Raw genomic sequence first — 7,592 nt, forward strand, 5'->3', positions numbered from 1 at the left:
CCTTATTCCATAGTCTTAGTTTAATTATCGACACGGTAAGTTTCATAGCTTTGTTTTTTCCTCCGCTTTCAAGGAGTGATTTTGTTGTAACTTTTCATAGTCACCTCCGTTAAAGGAGAGTTTTGAGTTATCGTTAAAGTTCATAGAGCCTCTATTTTGTTAAGAGTGCGTCTTTTGTTTTATTCCGCCTCGTTTTGAGAGCGTGACTTTGTTTTGTTTAGTGTTCATAGCTTTTCTGTTTTCCTCCCAGTTGGAGAGTTTTATGTTTGTACCTTTCATAGCTGCGCTCTTCCTCTGCTAGGTTACTGAGGAGAGAGCTTAGGTTTTTTCATAGCCTTTTCCTTTTGCGCTGCCAGGAGATCGCCCTGCATTCCTGTGTTCTGTGTGCTGCCTTTAAATAATAAAAACCCTGTTGGAACCCACACGACCCTGCATCTGTGTCCTGAGTCCCCTGGTAACCTGACAAAGTCTGCATATGATGAAGCTCCGTGGGGAGAGAATTAAGTTCAACAGGGAAGGCGGGGGCAGGGAAGTTCCTGTAACTTGGGACCCCAAAAGCATCTTCACAAGACACCAGTGATGACCAGTGGAAACAACACCGCTGGGTCAGTGGCAAACCTGATGTCCAAATACACCTGTAAAATGGTGAGAAATTGAAAGATGAAATAATATTACATTAGTAAGAAAATAAACCAATGTGTCGCAGTTGTTTGTTGTCATACTGCACATGTTCATGGAAGATGTATTACAATTCTCATTCTGTGCTCAAAATTATGTTTCTAAATTCCAGTGGTTGATATTATTTGAAATTTAAGACGAGAGCAATTTTTCTGTATTCTTTTAACTGCCAATGCTGGCAAGCAAGTATTTTAAAATTTTTTCTCAGTGTATATACCGTCACTATTACATTGTTACATACCTTGATGTAATATTCAACTGAGAGGATGTCACAGTTATGGAGGGTGTAGATGGCATTAGTGGGAACCTTCAATTTGCAAGAGGCTCTTTCCTCAGATTTTGGTCCAATGGTGTCCCCGACCTTTTTGGATAGAGTTTGGATGGTGGTTGTAGTGGCGGCACCAGCTCGGTACACTGTCCACTGTTCTAAACTGAATTTTGGCCAAATTGTTTTGGAGGAGGAATTGCAGATTTGGGCAAAGATGGATAAAGTGTCCCCTATCCAAAACAAATAATATGTATATGAACACATTTTTCTGGATTATTGTTAACACAAATAACTGTACATTTCCCCATATGTAAGTAACTATTGAACAGCCAACATTTCTCAAAATAAGTAAAACAAAAAACAATTTTTTTTCCCATCCTACATAAAACCTGGACATGTCAGAGAGCTGAAGTCAACTTACCTGGAGAGCAAGCCTTTCTGTTAACAGTGGCAGACATTTGGACCTCTTCTATGGAGAAAATACCCACCTCTTTTTTCACTGAACCAGACTGGGGAGACTGTAACACATCATCAAAAGCCATATTCCTTTTCTATAGTCTCCATTTTAGCAGTGACATGCCGCCTTTAAAAGTAACAAATTCATAATGTACGATATCTATCATTGTAGTGTTCCACTCACCATTGCTTGATCAGTGTGAGGTAAGGACTTTGAAACGAAATTGATCTGTTTTTGTACCGTAGTCTGCCTTCGCCAGCTTCTGGATATCTATGCTTCTAGCATGTAGACAATATGTCCATGATGCCCATTAAAGGATGATGGGAAGTCTCTGTTAGACAGAACCGACACAGTAATTAACTTTTTTTGTGAAATGAAATGGTGATAATGTACGAATGCTAAAAGTGGGACATTCTCACTCACCCCTTTGGGATAGTAAGGCTGAAATTAAAATGATGAACGCCTTGGTGAAGTTTACTGCCTGCAGAAGAAATGAGAATTGCATCAGTGAAGCTTGCATTGATGAAATGATCAAGTTAAAGGCCAATTATCTTTGTTATGCAGCTACAATTACATGATGATATAATACACAGACCACACACCCTCCCTGTTCCCACAGTTTTCCTGTCACAACTCCATAATGTCATCCTGCACCTTAGTCATGGTGCCGCACTACCATCTTCCCCACATCTGGAAAGATTGAGACCTTGGCTATCTCGCCTTCCTGCCTGTCTGTCTCCAGCAGTCTGATCAAGAAATTTCTGTAGAGACTGGACAAGGCTTCAGGTCCAGATGGTGTCAGCTCCAGGGTCCTTAAGACTTGTGTGGAACAGCTATGTAGGATTCTACAGTGCCTCTTCAACCTTAGCCTGAGTCAGGAGAAAGCAGAAGTGCTGTGGAAGACATCCTGTCTTGTTATGGTATCTAAAAAAATCTCATGCATCTGCCCTGAGAGGTTTTAAACCAGTTTCCCTGACATTAAACATCAGAAGAGTCATTAAGAGACTATTATTGGATCACATTAGTGACCAAGTGAACACCATTCAGGACCCAGAAGGATTTGCTTATCGTCCTATGGTTGGTGTTAAAGATGCCGTCATCTACCTGCTTCAGTGAGCCCACTCTCATCTGGACAAAGCTGGCAGCACAGTGAAAATGAGACGCTTTGATTTCCCCAGTGCTTTTATAGTATTTTACAGTACAGCAATTTTAATACAATTCAACCAGTACTGTTTAGTAAGAAGCTGCAGATAATACAGGTGTCTGGGTTATTGACTACCTAACACAGACAACAGTTTGTGAGACAAAAAGGTTGTGCGTCTGAGAAGGTGGTTAGCAGCACAGCAGCACCACAGCAGGCTGTACTCTCAACATTTATTTTCACTCTACTCTACAACTCAGAGACCAGTCATCTTCAGAAATACTCTGATGACTCTGCAGTTGTTTGGTGTATCAGTGATGGACAAGAGGATGAGTAAAGGGAACAAGGTGGAATGACCTACCAAGTGCTACAAGAACTGCGTCCCTGTCTATCTTCAAGAAACTCATAAAGACCCAGCTCTTCAGAGAGCATCTGCTATAGCACATACCCTGTACTTCCTTACCCCCTCAACTGCACTTTCTCTTTCTGCACTTCCCTCTATGCCTGCACTCTATCTCTACACTGTCACCCCGTCACCTCTCACATAGTCTGACTAGTGGTTTCCTTCTACGTAGCTTATTGTTAGCTTTGATGTTAGCTGTGATGTTATATCCTCATTTGTAAGTCGTTTTGAGTAAAAGTGTCTGCAAATGCATAAACATAAACTAGTCAATCACTTTGTCGCATGATGTAGGAACAATCCCCTAATCCTGAATACGAACAAAACCAAATGGATGATTATAGTTAGAAGGACCAGGAATAAACCAAACACTATTTCCATCCTGACAGAACAGGTGGAGGTGGTGGAGGAATACAGATACCTGTGAGTTTATCTGGACAACAGACACGACTGGAAATGCAGTACTGAGGATGTCAATGACAAGGGAAAGAATAGACTGTACTTTTTAAGGAAGCTTCGATAGATCCTTAGCTATCTGCACCAAGATGTACTGTATGTCTCCCATACAAATATGGCAGTGAGTGCCATCTGCATTTCAGCCATCTGTTGGGGAGGCAGCATCTGAGACAGAGACTCAAAGAAGCTGAACAAACTGATAAAGAAGGCTGGCTCTGGAGCCCCTGAACATAAGTGCGCAAAGAAGAACGTTGCACAAGTTGACTGAAGAAATGGGCAACAGTGCCCACCCTCTACTTAACAGTGTTGAAACGATCGGAGCGGGATCAAAATGCTTGCGTCAATGTATTTGTTAATGTTAATCAAAGTTGCATATGTGCATCATGTGTGCCACAAAAAAGCAGATATTTTACGGGTGTTAAATGAGTAAGACGATCGTGTAACACATACTATGACCTACCTTCATCTTTTTCTGCGACTAAGTATTTTTTAACTTTGAAGAATCTTGTGCGCACAGTGCGCAGTGTCACCTTCAGACCAGCGGACGTGCGCCTCACCTTTGGCTTTAATGAGAACGCTCTTCACTTTGGTGTCTTTTTTCAGTTTGAAAGTTACCGTGCCTATGATGGGGTCTCCCTCAGAAAAAGTGCCACTAACGTTGAGCGCCTCATAAACTAGAACAAAGTCCTTAATCGGAGACATCTCGACTGGATCGATTAAACACACCTGTCCAACATTGGTAGTTTCAGGAAACCTCAGTTACTTTATTGTGCACAGCTCCGCCCAAATGTGATGTCACAGAAAAAGCCCTCAGTTTTGCTACTGCGGTCACTCCATCTGCGCTTCAGAGAGGCACGATCGTGCTATCTACACTTGAAAATCGAGTGCCCGTTTACATCGTACGGTAAAACGTGTGAGCCCAGTGCATGATGTATATAGGCAGATTAAGAAATGCATAAAAAACTGTTTTCTGCCAACTCTACTAGATTCTTCTTCTACATGTCCCCAGCTACCTCTGTGGTGATTTCACAGTTCTTTCACTATATCATTTTCTGATTATCTGATGCTGCAATCATCGGTGATATCCCCTCACCTCTATCACTCTCATTCTTTCCTTTTGCAGAATGTGGTTTAATTTCACCATTTTTGCTTTTTACTCACTTGATGTCCTTCTGTTTTTACACTACGTGTGTGTGTGTATTTGTGAGGCTTCCACAGTTCCACTCTTCTACAGTAGTGTCCAAAGCTTTGTGTGGGACAGACACACTATTGGGGTGGTACCAAGTACTGCAGTTGCTGCACCGCACCATCACCTCTCTGTTGTGTGAAGTCCTGCAGATGCAGTAAACCTCAACCTTAGCTGAGGTCCTTTCAGGTTTGCGTTTCTGTTTTTATACAGAAAGACTGGAGCCATTTTGTTCATCAAAGCTCTGCAGTCTTTGTCTCATGTTGTTTTCCTGAAACTGGCACTCCTCTGGCCTGACTCCCTCACATAAAAGCCAATACAAAAAGTCCACAACTGCTAATCAAGAGTGAAAGTTGTGGGGCCTTGCCCTGGTACTGCCGGCCTTGGGGCAGATCGTTCCCTCTATCCCTCTGGCTTCTGTTCATGTGTTGTGTTGTGCTGTTGTTTGTTGCTTCAGTTCTGCTATATGATGATGTTCTGCTGAAAGTTGTTTCTGGATAACTTGAGAAGTTGTTCAATAAAAACATTGTAATGTATAGAACTGTATGTGCGTTTTACATCCGTTTACCATCAAAGTATTTCAAATAAATCATTAGTGATTCCACATGAAAGTCATGACAGGAGTGTCTTGGGACCTGTTGTACATCTTGCGTTTATAGTAAAGAAAAATGAACAGCACACTCAAGGCAGAGGCTTGACGAAAATAAAATAAGTCTTAACTTGACAGTTTTGTCTTACTTTTCACTTGAAACAGACCACGTGCAATTACATTCAAATCTGATGAAGACACTAGAAACCAGTGACGTATTCACAAAGCTTTTCATGTTACCGCTTGGAGTGCTCCTAACTCGCGCTGAAACATTTTATGTAGTTTTTCCTTAAAAGTAATTCACAAATCCGCTGATACTCATACAAAGGATAAATCACTAACAGTTAACTAAGAGTGACGCACCGTTGCTATGGATTACGTCGATTCTCGTTCACGACTTTAGAAGCGCTCAGTACGGTGATTGGTTGTTTGAGTGCTGGCGGTCTTGGCGAAGCTCTTCTGCAACATTCCACAAACGAGCCCACTAAATCAACGAAAAACGAGGAAATAGCGTAGGCTACAAATGAACTCCTATCAAATAGTTATGGACAGTGTAGTTAGCAGAATACGATAATGACATTATGCACGTTAAAGAGAGAGAGAGACAAAGCAAACAATACAAATACAATTCCATTAATTCAACAAGGTAATTACTTTGCACCCTGCAAATGATCAATTATTCAATTAGCATATTTCCAGCATTTAAACAAGTGAAGACACTGTCATACGCAAGTGAAAGCGATTGGTCCCAGCTCCAATTATTACTGCTGGCTCAGTTTGTGCTGGAGAGGAGAGCCACTATTAAGGGGACATTTGGCTCTGGGTAAACAGTAAACAATAATAAATATGGATTCAAATAAAATAACAGGCGACAACGAGCCAATACGATGCTTTTACGCATAGGGCTAAGCATAATCACTTACATGTCATACTTCAACTGCGCTCCCGGTTGTGGATTGAGATAAGGTATCAAGAGCCACGTCTTGCAGGTATAGCCACTGTCACCCACTTCAGTAAAGTTGGAAAGATATTCACAGATTCGGATTTCCAGGATCAATAAGTCTGAAGCCAGACGTTGTCGAAACACAAATGATGCCTCTGTTCCATCGTAATAGCATAGACAAAACCCGATTTGTAGAAAAATAAGCCATCCTGCGAGCTGGACTGATAACACTGATCTATTTGCGCAGCCGGCAGCTGTGCTAGTGGGCAGGGACCGTCTGCAAATTGCAACACAAGACGCTGTAAACAAATCAGTAACTTGTACAGGATAGAGACGCTAAAATCACTTCACACATCAGAGTTCTCCTCATGACCATACTACAATAACTGTTTTGTACCAAAAACGTTTGGCATAATTTTTTTGTGAGCTGGGTAGCAGATGAAGGCGGAGAAGGCCTTCAGCTTCAGAACCTGCTCTGATCCTTGGCTACTGAAGCTGGCTCTTGAAACGTGGAACCTCACCTCTCTGTTGGGGAAGGACCCTGAGCTGGTCCTCGAGGCTGAGCGGTTCCAGCTTGATATAGTCAGACTCACCTCGAAGCACGGCTTAGGCTCCGGATCCAGTCTCCTTGAGAGGGGCTGAACTCCCTTTAACTCTGGAGTTGCCCGTGGTGAGACGTGCAGAACGGGTGTGGGTACAGTCATTGCCCCTCAGCTGTGTGCCTGCACGTTGGGGTTTACCCTGGTGGACAAGAGGGTAGCCTCCCTCCGTCTTCAGGTGGGGGGATGGGTCCTGACCGCACCAGCACCAGGGGACAAAGGTTTGTTGACCTCAACTAGGGACGTTGTGAGTCGGTGAGGGGAATACTTCGAGGACCTGCTCAATCCTAACAACATGCCCTACGATGAGGAAGCAGAGTCAGGGAGCTCAGATGTGGAGCTGAAGTTGCAGAGGTGGTCAAAAAGCTCCTTGGTGGCAAGGCCCCGGGGGTTGATGAGGTCCGTCCGGAGTTCCTCAAGGCTCTGGATGTTATAGGGCTGTCTTGATTGACACGTCTCTGCAACATCACATGGACGTCGGGGAGAGTGTCTCTGGACTGGCAGATCGGGGTGGTGGTCTCCTTCTTTAAAAAGGGGGACCGGAGGGTGTGATTCAACTACAGGGATATCACACTCCTCAGCCTCCCTGGTAAGGTCTATTCGGGGGTAACGGAGAGGAGTAGACGAATCTCGCATTCAGGAGATGCAGTGTGGTTTTCGTCCTGGCCGTGGAACAGTGGACCAACTCTACACCCTCAGCAGAGTCCTTAAGGGTGCATGGGAATTCGTCCAACCGGTCTACATGTGTTTTGTGGACTTGGAGAAGGCGTTCAACCGTGTCCCTCGAGGTCCAAGAGGATCAGAGCCGTTTGACTTGAAACAGACCACATGGCTTCCGCTACATGGGAGCTGTTCCTGGTCAACTGCAGACAGCA

The 7,592-nt window shown here is 43.5% G+C and overlaps 1 pseudogene; it reads right to left on the minus strand.

Moving 5' to 3' along the window:
* Positions 1–563: 563 nt before the first annotated feature.
* On the minus strand, positions 564–4,167 carry LOC140309244 (arrestin domain-containing protein 3-like; annotated as a pseudogene).
* Positions 4,168–7,592: the final 3,425 nt, after the last annotated feature.

Source organism: Leuresthes tenuis, unplaced genomic scaffold (genome assembly GCF_036924035.1).
Source record: "Leuresthes tenuis unplaced genomic scaffold, fLeuTen1.0.hap1 SCAF_6, whole genome shotgun sequence".
Taxonomy (NCBI): Eukaryota; Metazoa; Chordata; class Actinopteri; order Atheriniformes; family Atherinopsidae; genus Leuresthes; species Leuresthes tenuis.